The following is a 13,466-nucleotide window of genomic DNA, read 5'->3' on the forward strand; positions in this document are numbered from 1 at the left end:
GGCAGCCAACCGCCCCCAACTGCTGGGGGTTGGGCTTGTCTGGGCCTCCTTGTCTGATCCACGCTGGGGTTGGCCTATCTTGACTTGTTTTGCTATGGTTCTTAGGCTACACTTGGTCCATTTGAGCCTGAAACGGTACTCTGATATTTTCTATGTTTTTCTGCTGGGCCAAAGTGTGCTTGCAACCTGCATATTAGCTCAAAAACACAACTTGCATATTCTAGAAGGTAAAGTGTTGTTTAGGGACATTATTGAATATAAGTACGTGTAAGAATTGCAAACTCTCATGATTTTCTGAACAAGTTGATACCTAGAAATGATCGTTAGTGAGCGTCAACAAGATCCCCCAAGTTGTCCTTTGCTCATCCCGAGCTAAGTAGGACAAATCAGGTTGTTGATCAGAAAATCACTTTGACTCGTACCTTACCTGTCATGTCATAGTCTGAAGCAAAGGGATTCATCTATAAGCTTAAATAAGTCGACTAGCATACCTTGCTCAATTACCTTACTCCTTCATGGGGCTTTTTAGCTATCTCCTTGTCTTGGGCTGTAGAAAGTCAGAACGGTGCATAGAGTGATACTTACTTGTTCATAGATCCGCAATCCATCTGGAGATATTTTTTTTGAAATTTTTTTGAAAACATGGCACTCATCTTGTATTTCCTTACCAGGGCAGTATCTACCTTTGATCTTCCCTACTACTACAAGCCTTTATGGAGCTCAAGGTAGGATAAGAATAGGGCACACTTGTATTCTATTTATTGTAAAGTCAAAGAGAGGATCCATGGAGAAACAAGTCATGCAATCTCGATCAAAAGGTGCAAGTGTATGAGTGGATGGATGGATATGACTTACTCCTTAAGGTAATGACTTTTCTCACTCGAATCATCCCTATGTCTCTTCTCTCTTTTTTTTTGAGACACGGATACCCCTTTTTCTCTCTCTTTTTGGGTCATGCTTCTTTGGCATGCCATCTTTTCTCTTTTTGGGGCAACCATAATCTGACTTTATTTTATTTCAGGGATGTTCTACGAGAGAGATCACCAAGACATGGAGCATTTATTATGTGGAATGAATAGGTGGTGGTGCCAATTTCCAATGTAGGAATGTAGCAATTGGATGGGACGTGTACGTGCTTATGATCGAGAAAGCATGAGAAGCATCTCACTAGGGTCACACAATTTGACAAAACTCCACAGAATATCAAGCAGCATATGTGTAAAGGGTTTTTCATTGAATATGACATATGGCTTTGGTAGGACATTGCATATCACTGGGGAACTTGACTCTTTTAGAATTTTTGAAAACAACTACAGACTTCAAGCATCACTAGAATAAGCTTGCACAACCTTATTTACCATATCTGAACTCGCAACAACTTAGACTTGAATCAAGCATATGCAACCCACGGAACTTTCGGGTTCATGGACAAGATATTTGCATAACCAGCAGATTTAAACTCAAGAGAACTCTTATTTTCAAACTAGGCAAAACATACATGATAGAGCAAAGCAAAACTAATCCTTTCAACTTATCAAAAGGAGTTAAAACATTCTTACCGCGCATCATGAAAAAGGAAAATAAAGCAGTAAATGTTTATTTTGTTTTTGAAAGCTTTTATAAAATTTTATTGAAAGAAAATAAAGGGATACAGTTGACTTAAGGGAGGGGACCTCCCCCAAGCTAGCTCTTGGTTAGGGTTGAAAAGCAAGACCTTTCTTCATACCTGATCAGGTTGAGGTCGTTTCGTCCGTACCTGGAGAAGTAGTAGCGGTCGATGACGTCTTGTTCTTCTTGCGCCACACCTTCTTGGTCTTCTTTGGTGGTGTAGGCGGCATAGGAACATGATCCTCGGATGTAGGATAGACAATTTTCAGATCTTCCCATACTGTGTTGGTGATGAAATCGGGAATCTTCTGGTCATCTTCCACTGGCTCGGTTGGTGGAGTATGAATTTCCCAATCCTCCCAAGCTGGCTTGGAAGGGGGATGATAATCTTGACCATCCCAACCTGGCTCTGCCCATAGCCCTTGTTTCTCACTATCCTCATGAATAATGAATACCTCCCTTTTGTTCTGGAACTTGAATTTCATGGTCTTTCCCATGATACGAAGGCTGATTCTTTCTGTCCCCACATCAATTCTGGCGTTTGTATCCTTGAGGAATGGTAGCCCAAGTATGAGCGGAATTCCAAGATCTCCTTCCACATCAAGGACTACAAAGTCCACTAATATGTAGGTATTCTTGACCTTTACCATTAACCTTTCCACAACTCCTTCTGGATATCTTATCGTGGAATCCGCCAGCTGAACACACATAGTGGTAGGGGAAATTGACGGATAGCCTAGCTTCTCTAAAGTTACCTTGGGCATGATGTTGATGCTAGCTCAAAGGTCACAAAGGGCGTGATCAAATTCATAATTAAAGATTGAGCAGCTGATCACTGGGGTTCCGGGATCTTCTCTTATTGTGGTTGCTAACTCGCCCCACGCACCTCTTCTTGGGCGTGTGAGCTTTTCTGCATAGCTGAGGGGTGTCTTGCTAAGGGGCTCTTTCCACATAGCATTAATGACATTTACGCTCTCTAGAGTTGATTCAGGTTGCCCTGAAATCTTCCCTAGTTCAGCAGTAGGTGTAGCAGCAGCTAATTGAGCCAATTGAGTTTCTAGCGCCTTATTGAAACTCAGCTGGTTCTTCATGGTCGTGGAGAATCCGTCCATCTTGGCATGGATAGTCTCCATAGATTTGTCTATAACAACCAACTTCTTCTGAAGGGACTCATTCATCTTCGCTTGGCCGTAGACAAGATCTCTCAAGGTAGGCTGGTTAGGACCGAAAGAATTCGAATTCCCATTACCTCCTTGGTAGTATGGGTGTGGTTGATTCCACCCCTGACCTCCTTGCGGACGAAACCCATTGCTGCCATTGAGGAATAGAGCTTCTTCTTGGATTTCTGGGCAATTATCGCCCGAATGTCCAACATTCCCGCAGACCTCGCACGTCATGCTAGTCTCCAAGGCTTGAAGTGTTTGCAATTGAGCCTTATCTTGGGAATAATCCTCAAATTTCTTGAGGAGGAGATCAATCTTCATAGCGAGCATGCCGGCCTCCTTAACGGAGTGCATACCTCGCTGGCACGGTTGGAGGCGATCATCGCTCCAACCTTGGTTGGAAACCATCTTCTCGATCAATGATGTAGCTCTTTCAATGGTTAGCGAGAAGAAAGCTCCACCCGCAGCGGCATCCACATGATCACGGGATGACTATGTCAACCCGTTGTAGAAGTTCTGTAGAATGAGCCAATTGTCCATTCCATGGTGCGGACATGCCAAAATGTACTCCTAAAGCCTCTCCCAAGCTTCCGGAATTGACTCATTTGATGCCTGCTGGAAGATCGAAATCCGACCACGAAGAGCATTGGTTTTGCCCGTCGGGAAGAACTTCGAGAGGAACGCCTTGGCACATTTGTACAAGTATCCACAGCAGCCTTGTTAGCATAAAACCATTGCTTCGCTCTCCCCAAGAGAGAGAACGGAAACAGACGGAGCCGGATAGCATGTTGCGATACACCCTTGATAACAAAAGTACTGCAGAGCTCCAGGAACTGTTGGAGATGAGCGCTGGCATCCTCATTGGCCTTGCCACAGAATGGGCTGGCCTGCACCATCGTAATGAGACCTGTCTTGATCTCAAAATTTTCTTCTCCGGTGTTAACCTCGGGCCTAGTAGGGACCTGGTTAGCAGACGGAGCAGAGTAATCATGGAGTGTCTTCTGGGCCATAGCTCTAGGAGCTGACGATGATGCGGTGACTGGATTGACTGCCGAGAGTGAGATCTGAGGTGGTACGATACGAGGTCGAACTCTTCTCAAAAGTGACTCTGGATCGGAACGAAAGTTTTGCGGCAGATCGAAACCGGTCATACACTACCCTGTTTTCACATCAACAAAGACAAGAGTTAGCCTGTTTAGCAAGCGAATACCAATTTCGATTTTGTTCACAACTTTTATCTATATATTTCACTCTGTGCCTTCCCCAGCAATGGCGCCAAAAATGCTTGTTGGCGCCTACCAACATCACCAGCGATGACGCCCGCAGACGCCAATTTGGGGTGGCAGTATTTCATGAACCACGAATGAATCCGCAAGCACACGGAATACCGCTGTAGCATTTTACCTGGGAGTATACCGGGGTGTCATTTATATTTCCGCAGGGAAGGCGGTGAGTGAGAGAATATATAGATTAGTGGGTGAACTCTATCTAGATTGGATATTCTCATGCATAAACAGGGGTAAGATAATAACATGGTAGGAGGTAGTGTGACACACACACAAACTACCCTCTCGGATAAATAAAAGAAAGATAAAAGATGCTTTAGGCCGGGAGCAAGGTAAAAGTCAGAACTCGAGTCAGCTGTACTAGCCTAGCTATATCTACACTTTCTCATTGGTTAGCTCGTCAGAGATTAAACTACACAACAGGGAGATCGCTATCGAAGCGACGGGAGGAGCCCGTACACCCCGGTGACATTATGTACCTCGTACCTCCCATACCGAACATGGAGGATTACTAAAAGGCTCGGACAGGGCTGTCACCACCTGCCGGCTACCTCTACAAATTGTGGGTATAGTTGACATCCAGCAACACTTAGCTAATCTAGACACCATGTCTACACTAGTAAGGGATACTGTAGTGTCCCGCGTGGAGCCCCCACCCTCCGGATGGACAGACATCACACTAGAGCAATCATACGAATACTGCAGCAATTGATAGAGTTCTAAGAACAAAAGACTAACCATCTCCAGCACAGGGCGATCATACAATGCAAGCATATAATGATAACGCAACCATGACAAGAAGCATATATTTGATAACTCAGAATAAACTTCAAGCAGATATCGGTAACCATAGTCTAATTCTATTACAAACGACCGAATATTATAAGAGAGAGCTAGAGATAAACCCATACCAGACTCTCGAGCAACTCCGGTGACTCAATGACTCCTAGACTTCTCCTAAACTGCACTAAGCCTAAAGACTATGCAAGAAGGAACTTGAGAGGTGAGTGAAGTGAGGTGTGTGTGTGTGTGTGTGTGTGTGTGTGTGTGTGTGTTCTCATTCTCTACCCCCTCCCTTATATTTATAGGAGGGAGCCACCGGCCGCAGCACCTCACACCGACCTAAAGGAGCAACAGGGAGGCGTCACATGGCAAAGTTGAGGCGGTGGGGCCCATGGGCCTAGTCGGCCGACCTATAGGTCGGCCGGCCTGCCCTGGCCACCAACCGCCCCCAACTGCTGGGGGTTGGGCTTGTCTGGGCCTCCTTGTCTGATCCACGCTAGGGTTGGCCTGTCTTGACTTGTTTTGCTTCGGTTCTTGGGCTACACTTGGTCCATTTGAGCCTGAATCGGTACTCTGGTATTTTCTGTGTTTTTCTGCTGGGCCAAAGTATGCTTGCAACCTGCATATTAGCTCAAAAACGCAACTTGCATATTCTAGATGGTAAAGTGTTGTTTAGGGACTTTATTGAATATAAGTACGTGTAAGAATTGCAAACTTTTATGATTTTCTGATCAAGTTGACGCCTAGAAATGATCGTTAGTGAGCGTCAACAACAGGGCGATCATGCAATGGAAGCATCGAATGATAACGCAACCAGATCACGAAGCATATATCCAATAACTCAGAATATACTTCATGCAGATATCAGTAACCATAGTCTAATTCTATTATAAACGACCGAATATTACAAAAGAGAACTAGAGATGAACCCATATCAGAACTCTCGAGCAACTCCGGGGACTCGATGACTCCTAGACTTCTCCTAAACTCCACTAAGCCTATAGACTAAGCAAGAATGAACTTGAGGTAATGAGAGGTGAGGTGTGTGTGTGTTCTAATCTCTACCCCCCCCCTTGTATTTATAGGAGGAAGCAACGGCCTGAAACCTGCAGAACTGACTTAAAGGACCAGTGAGGAGGCGACACGTGGCAAAGTTGAGGCGGTGGGGCCCGTGGGCCTGGTGGGCCGATGGCCCACTGGCGCCGACCGCCCCCAGCTTTGTCCAGCATGCTGTCCTGGGCCTCCTCTTGTCCTAACTCAGGGGTATGGTCTGTCCTAAGTCGGTATGGTGTGGTCTTTGGGCTTCACTTGGTCCGTTTGAGCCTGAATCAACGCTCTGATATTTTCTGTGATTTTATGTCGGGCTTGTAACACCCTAGTGTTAATCGCGATGCTAATCATGTGATTAACCCGCTAATCATGGACTTAAGTTTGTTGTTAGCGCTAATCAAGTTCGTATAGTAAACATCCACTTAGCCGTTTCAATATCGTTTTTCTCATTGATCCAAGCCCCAAATCAACTTTCACCCAAAAGCAAAGTTGTAGATCATCTGTCCTCTACAACTTCTATTTTGATCAAATTTCGAGTGCCAATGTGAAATTTCGAGTTTTGGACGGTCAAAATTGGCTCAAAAACTTTGAACACGGTCACTGTGCTTGCCCTGTCGCTTGAGCGGCGGCGACAGTGCCGGCGCCGCCACGCGTCACCGTGCCGGTGAGCCCACCCGCCGCTTAAGCTCGTCATGGCCGCTTCGCTGGGCAAGTCCGATTTCGTTGCTTCCGTTCCCCTACCTCGCGCTGCGCGGAGCACGCGAGCGGAGCAGAGCAATCGCGCGCCGCCGCTCGCCGCACCGGCCGTCGTTCGTCGCCCCGCCGCCATTTCCTCGTGCCTCGAACCCTCTAGAAGCTCCTCCACCCCATCCTCCACCTCCACCGCCCCTCCATGAGCCTGTTCGTGCCGTTCCCCCAGCCGAATCGACCCTACGCCGGCTGGCCGCCGGAAATCCGCCCCCTCCCATCGAGCTCCCTCTCCCGGCCCTCCTTAGCTTGATTCGAGTGCATGGTGAGATTCCTCGCGACCTCCTCCCCGACCTTTTCCCCCTCGGATTTCGCGGCCGTCGGTGCCGGTGCGCCGTCACGCCACCGTGGCCGCCTTGCGCCGCCGCCTGTGCCGCCACGGGCCGCCCTGGCACGGGCTCGCGCAGCGCCGCACGCACGCCCCTGACCGCCGCCGGGCCACCGCTGGTGGGAATGCCGCCGCGAGCCGCCTGGCCGCACTCCTTACGCGTGCAAAACTGGGGAGGGCTGGGCTGGGCTCCCCCTGACATATGGGGCCCGGCTGTCAGCCCCCTTTTTAGTTTTAGTTTTGTTTTCCAAATTATTTATTTTGGCTGATATTTCATAAATACATAACAAATTCTAGAAAAATGCAAAAAATGAAAACTAAATTTTTTTAGGTTTCTTAAATCAAGATCTTCAGTGGAAAAATAGTCATGCATGTGAAATGTCACTTTTGCCCCTACTAAAATTTTGGTTTGTGCTTAAGCTAGTTTATTTTGTATCGGTTGTTCTGTTTGTCTAAAAAACCTAAAAATTTTGTGGTAGCCTACTCCTTGCATGTGTATTGCACTGAAAAAATTTTAGGTACATAGCCTATGTGCATGTTTGTGGATCTGTTGTTCAGTTTATATTGCTAGGGCCAAAATAAATACTTTTCTATATCAATAAATGTTGGTAATTATTTACGCACTCCTTATCAGTAGCTTTTCATGCTAGATAAATTGTTCTATTAGATCCTTGCTGCCTGTTAAGTTTTTATCTTTATTTAGTTCCTAGCTTTAGTACTTTTTTTCTTTATTCTTGTGACTAGTTAATTTCCTTGCACGTGTATAATCAAATTAAGGCATGCTCTAGAGTCAATCCTGCTAGCCATACTAGGACCAGAGTGTTGTGGTTTTTAGGTGCTTTGCTCAGGGTGGCTGGTTAGTTAATTTTAAGTCCGTAGTTTATGTTTTCCTTGTGCTCTAGATGTGCGATTAGTCGTCTTAAGTAAGTTTAATAGCATTGCTTTAAAGGAAACACATCAGGCTAAACTAGGTTGAAAACTAAACTTACCTAGCAGCGCCAAGCCGTTTCCTTTATCGCTTGGATTTCCTTGTTGTTCGTTAAAGGATTGCCAGTCATATCATCTTTTAATCGCGTTGCATTGCATCCTGGTTACCATGCATCGTTTTAATTAGTGCATGGCATTCTTTTTCATACGTGTAGACGCCGCGAACGAAGCCGTCTACGAGCTGGTTCCTGAGCCGGTCCAGGAGCCGCAAGCAGGAGAGCAGCATGGGGGTGCAGTTGAAAACGCTCCCGAAGAAGTCACTTACTCCACTGACTTGCAAGGCAAGCCCCGGAGCATAACCCCTACTTTCAGTATTCAATGTTATTATTTAAGTATTGTGCATTAAGTTTTCTAGGAGTTGAATGAAACCCTAGTATGCATGTCTCTCCCTAGGTACCTATGAGTCTCTACTAGTATACAAGAATCGTTAGAAATGTTGTGCTAAGTAGGAACCCGATAGAAGTCGAGTGATTCCTGTCACTCGCGAGATATAGGTCCTTGTTACTTATGAAAGGGTTACTAGAGAATGAATCATTGGGAAAGAAAGGAAAAATGGAGACCGGGTGGAGATGAATTTGGTTATGGATATGGAAGGTATGGAAAGTGAGTCTCTGCCTGTGTCGAATGAGGACCGTACCGTTGTTGGCACTACTAATCGAGGATTGAACAGTACTAACCACATGCCAGAAGTAGGAGGTAGTCGAAACTGGTAAGCTGTGTACCGTTTTACAACGATACTTTGAATCCCTACCTGCTACGCTGGGCGTGGGAGTTGGCGGGTATTGGATGGATGCCACCTTCGGGTTCTCTGGGAGTTCACCGTGAGGGGCCCAACACCTGGGTTTTAGCAGGCGCAATTCAGATGTCGTGGTAACGATGGAAACAGTTGATGCGTGTGGCCTGATGGGGTTTACATGTGTCGTGTTGGTTAGGTCTACCTTGCAAGGTTAAATCGAATTGATTCGCCGTGACTCGCGGATATGAGAACCTTGATCTCTCTGTCACATCGTAGTAAATAATGGAATTGGAAATGGAAAGTTGAGAATATGAGGTATGGCTGTGGTATTCTGAAAAGATAATGTGATCAACCATGCCTGCTCTAGATGTACAGGCAAATCTAGTCGGTATTTGTATAATAAACTTGAGCTAAAATACTGAAAGTAAGGATCCACTATTAGTAGCTTTTCAGCAAAATAACTCCAGAGCTAAACAACTTTGCATGTCTTGGAGTCGGCTAAGTATATACCATAGTCGAGAAAGACTTGCTGAGTATTAGTATACTCAGGGTTGTTGTTATAACCCCTTTGAGCAGGTTGTGTCTCCGCTGACTTCGAGGAGGTCTGTGCATCCTGGATTGGACAACCACTTCCTCCTGGGTGGACTGTCGAGTGGGTCCCGTCTTCTCCGTGAAGGTCGGGCAGATCGGCATCACATCGGTGGGCAGGATGTGGAGTTCACCTTGTATTGTCGTTTGCTTCTACCGTATTGTATTTGAAACCCCATTTTTAAACTTCCGTTGTACGTTTAAAAACACCGTATTTGATATATCGAACTTATCTGTAAAACTCAGTGTTGTAAATTAATTTGGTTTTGTTGTATGCTCGTGTCACCTGTACTCGTCTTCGTATGAGTCTACTAGTGCAATTGTGATCCTGGAGTACAGTAGTTTAATCGGGATTTACCCGACATCCTGTCAGATTACACCGTTTTAAGTGCACAGTAACTTGATTAAGTGTTAAGATGATGGTTAGTGCACTTAAGCCGGTTTAATTTAGACGGTGCTCCTACAGGGCCAAAGTGCGCTTGCAACCTGCATATTTAGCTCAAAAACATATCTTGCATATTCTAAAAGTAAAGTGTGGTTTAGGGATTTATTTGGATAAAGATGCAGTAAGAAATGCAAACTCTCATGATTTTCTGATCAAGTTGGCACTTAGAAATGGTCGTTAGTGAGCATCAACAAGATCCCCCAAGCTGTCTTTTGCACATCCCGAGCAAAGTAGGACAAATCAGGTTATTGATCAGAAAATCACTTTGACTCTTACCTACCTGTCATGTCATAGTCTATGGCAAAGATATTCATCTATAAGTTTAAATGAGTTGGCTCTCATACCTTTGCTCTATTACCTTACTCCTCCATGGGGCTTTTTAGCTGTCTCCTCATCTTGGGCTGTTGAGAGTTAGAATGGTTCGCAAAGCAATACTCACTTGTTCATAGATCTGCAATTCATCTGGAGATATTTTTGAAGAGGATTTTCGAAAACGTGGCCAAATTCCCCAAAATGATTCTCTCGAAGCACTCAACTTTTATTGTCCTCACCCGGGCAGTATGCCTTCGGTCTTCCCTACTGTAGGTAAAGCAGTTGTGGAGCTCAAGGTAGGGTAAGAACAGGGCATACTTGCATTCCATATGTTGTAAAGTCAAAGAGAGGATCCATGGAGAAACAAGTCATGCAATCTCAATCAAAAGGTGCAAATGTGTGGATGGATGGATAAATGAATGGTGGTACTCATTAAAGCATTGGCTCTCTCTCTTTTATCATCCCTTTTTTTCCAATATGGTTACCCCTCTTTTTCCTTTCTCTTTTTTTTGGGTCATGCTTCTTTGGCATGCCATCTTTTCTCTTTTTGGGGCAACCATAACCTAACACTATATTTTATTTCAGGGATGTTCTAAGAGAGAGTTTGTCAAAACATGGAGCATTTATTGGTGGATGGTGGTGATGCTAATTCCTAGTGTAGGAATGTCGCATGTGGATGGGGATGTGTACGTGCTTATGATCGAGAAAGCATGAAAAGATTCTCACTAGGGTCACAAAATTTGACAAAACTCAACGGAATGTCAAGAAGCATATGTATAAGGTTTCTCATGGTATATGACATATGGCTCTGGTAGGACTTGCTTATCACTGAGAAACTTGCCTTTTTGAACTTTTCGAAAACAAAAACTCCAGATTTCAAGCATTGCTACAACAAGGTCGTACGACTTTATTTACCATATCTATACTCGCAACAACTTAGACTTAGATCAAGCATATGCAACCCACAAAGCTTTCAAGTTCATGGCAAAGCGTTTACCATAGCCAACAGATTTAAACTTAAGAGAACTCTTATAGCCAAAAACTAGCCATGACAGACAAGGTAGAACAAAGCAAAACTCATCCTTTCAACTTTCATGAGAAGTTAAAATATTCTTACCGCGCATGATAAAGGGAAATAAAATAGTAAATATTTATTTTGTTTCAAAAGTTTTTATCAAATTTATTCAAAAACAAATAAAGGGATATAGTTGACTTAGGGGAGGGAACCTCCCCCAAGCTAGCTCTTGGTTTAGGGTCCAAAAAGTAGGACCTTTCTCCATACCTGATCAGGTTGAGGTCGTTTCGTCCGTACCTGGAGAAGTAGTAGCGGGTGAACATGTCTTCTTTTTCTTGTGCCACACCTTCTTAGTCTTCTTTGGTGGCATAGATGGCACAGGAGTAGGGTCCTCGGGTGTACTGTAGATGATCTCCGGATCTTCCCATATGGTGTTGGTGATGAAATCATGGATTTTCTAGTCATCTTCTACTGGCTCAGTTGGGGGATCATGAATCACCCAATCTTCCCATGCAGGCTCGGAAGGAGAGTGATGAATATCCCAATTCTCCCAACCGGGCTCGGCCCATAACCCTTGCTTCTCGCTATCTTCATGGATGAGAAACAATTCCCTCTTGTTCTGAAACTTGAATTTCATGGTTTTCCCCATGATGCGAAGGCTGACTTTCCCCACTCCAACATCAATTCTGGCATTTACATCTCTTAGGATTGGTCTCCCGAGTATGAGCGGATTCCCGAGATCTCCCTCCATATTGAGGACCACGAAGTCCGCGAGTATGAAGGTGTTCTTGACTTTCACCAATACGTTCTCCACGACTCCCTCGGGATACCTCATGGTAGAGTCTGCAAGCTGTACACACATGGTGGTAGGGGAAAATGCCGGATAGCTGAGCTTCTCAAATGTTACCTTGGGCATGATGTTGACACTAGCTCCAAGGTCGCATAGAGCGTGATCAAAGTCGTAATCAAAGAATGAGCAAGTGATCACTGGGGTTCCAGGATCCTCTCGAATTGTGGCTGCCAATTCACCCCATGCGCTCCATCTTGGTCGCGTGTGCTTCTTTGCATAGCTGGTGAAGGGTGTTCTGCTAAGTGGCTTTTCCCACTTGGCAGTCACGGCGTTGACGCTCTCTAGAGTAGATTCCGGTTGCCCCGAAATCTTTCCTAGCTCAGCAGCAGGGGTAGCCGCAGCTAGCTGAGCCAATTGAGTTTCAAGCATCTTGTTGAAACTCAGTTGGTTCTTGATAGCGGTGGAGAAGCCTTCCATCTTGGCATGGATGGTCTCCATGGATTTGTTGTTAGCGGCCAACTTCTTCTGAAGGGACTCGCTGATCTTCGCTTCGCCGTAGACAAGATCCCTCAAGGTAGGTTGGTTAGGATTGAAAGAATTTGAATTCCCGTTACCTCCTTAATAATATGGGCGTGGTTGATTCCACCCCTGACCTCCTTGTGGACAAAACCCGTTATTGTTGCCATTGAGATACAAGGCTTCTTCTTGGGTTTCTGGGCAATTATCACCCGAATGTCCAACATTCCCACAGACCTCGCACGTCATGCAGCTTCCCAGGCTTGAAGTGTCTGCATTTGAGCCTTGTTTTGAGAATAATCCTCAAACTTCTTGAGGAGGAGATCAATTTTCATAGCGAGCATGTCGGTCTCCTTGACAGAGTGCAGGCTCACTAGAGTGGTTGGAGACGATCATCGCTCCAACCTTGGTTGGACACCATCTTCTCGATTAATGCTGTAGCTCTTTCAATGATCAGCGAGAAGAAAGCTCCACCCACAGTCGCATCCACATGATCACGGGAAGATTGAGTCAACTCGTTGTAGAAGTTCTGAAGAATGAGCCAATTGTACATCCCATGGTGAGGACATGCAAGGATGTACTCTTGAACTCTCTCCCAAGCCTCAAGAATTGACTCATTTGATTCCTGCTGGAAGCTCGAAATTCTTCCACGAAGAGCATTTGTCTTGCCCATCAGGAAAAACTTCGTGAGGAACGCCTTGGCACATTTGTCCCAGGTGTCCACAGCGGTCTTGTTAGCATAGAACCATTGCTTCGCTCTCCCCAAAAGGGAGAACGGGAACAAACGGAGCCGAATCATATCCTGAGATACTCTCTTGATAACAAAAGCACTGTAGAGCTCCAAGAACTACTGGAGATGAGCACTGGCATCCTCATTGGCCTTGCCACAGAAAGGGCTGGCCTGCACCATCGTAATAAGACCCGTCTTGATCTCGAAATTCTCTCCTCCGGTGTTAACCTCGGACCCGGTGGGGACCTTGTTAGTAGACGGGGCGGAATAATCACGGAGTGTCTTCTGGGCCATAGCTTGAGAAGCTGACGATGCTTGAATGACTGGTTCGGCTGTCGAGAGTAAGATCTGAAGAGGTACGACACGAGGATGAACTCTTCTC

At 45.4% G+C, this 13,466-nt stretch overlaps 2 non-coding genes across 2 annotated transcripts; both read left to right on the forward strand.

Annotated features, from left to right (window-relative positions):
* The first annotated feature begins 3,309 nt into the window (after positions 1-3,309).
* Positions 3,310-3,416, forward strand: LOC120705285. The gene has a single exon (XR_005687873.1). It is a non-coding gene; the product is annotated as a small nucleolar RNA R71 (small nucleolar RNA).
* A 9,489-nt stretch (positions 3,417-12,905) lies between these two features.
* LOC120705386 lies at positions 12,906-13,012 on the forward strand. Its single transcript, XR_005687966.1, has one exon. It is a non-coding gene; the product is annotated as a small nucleolar RNA R71 (small nucleolar RNA).
* Positions 13,013-13,466: the final 454 nt, after the last annotated feature.

Source organism: Panicum virgatum, chromosome 4K (genome assembly GCF_016808335.1).
Source record: "Panicum virgatum strain AP13 chromosome 4K, P.virgatum_v5, whole genome shotgun sequence".
Taxonomy (NCBI): Eukaryota; Viridiplantae; Streptophyta; class Magnoliopsida; order Poales; family Poaceae; genus Panicum; species Panicum virgatum.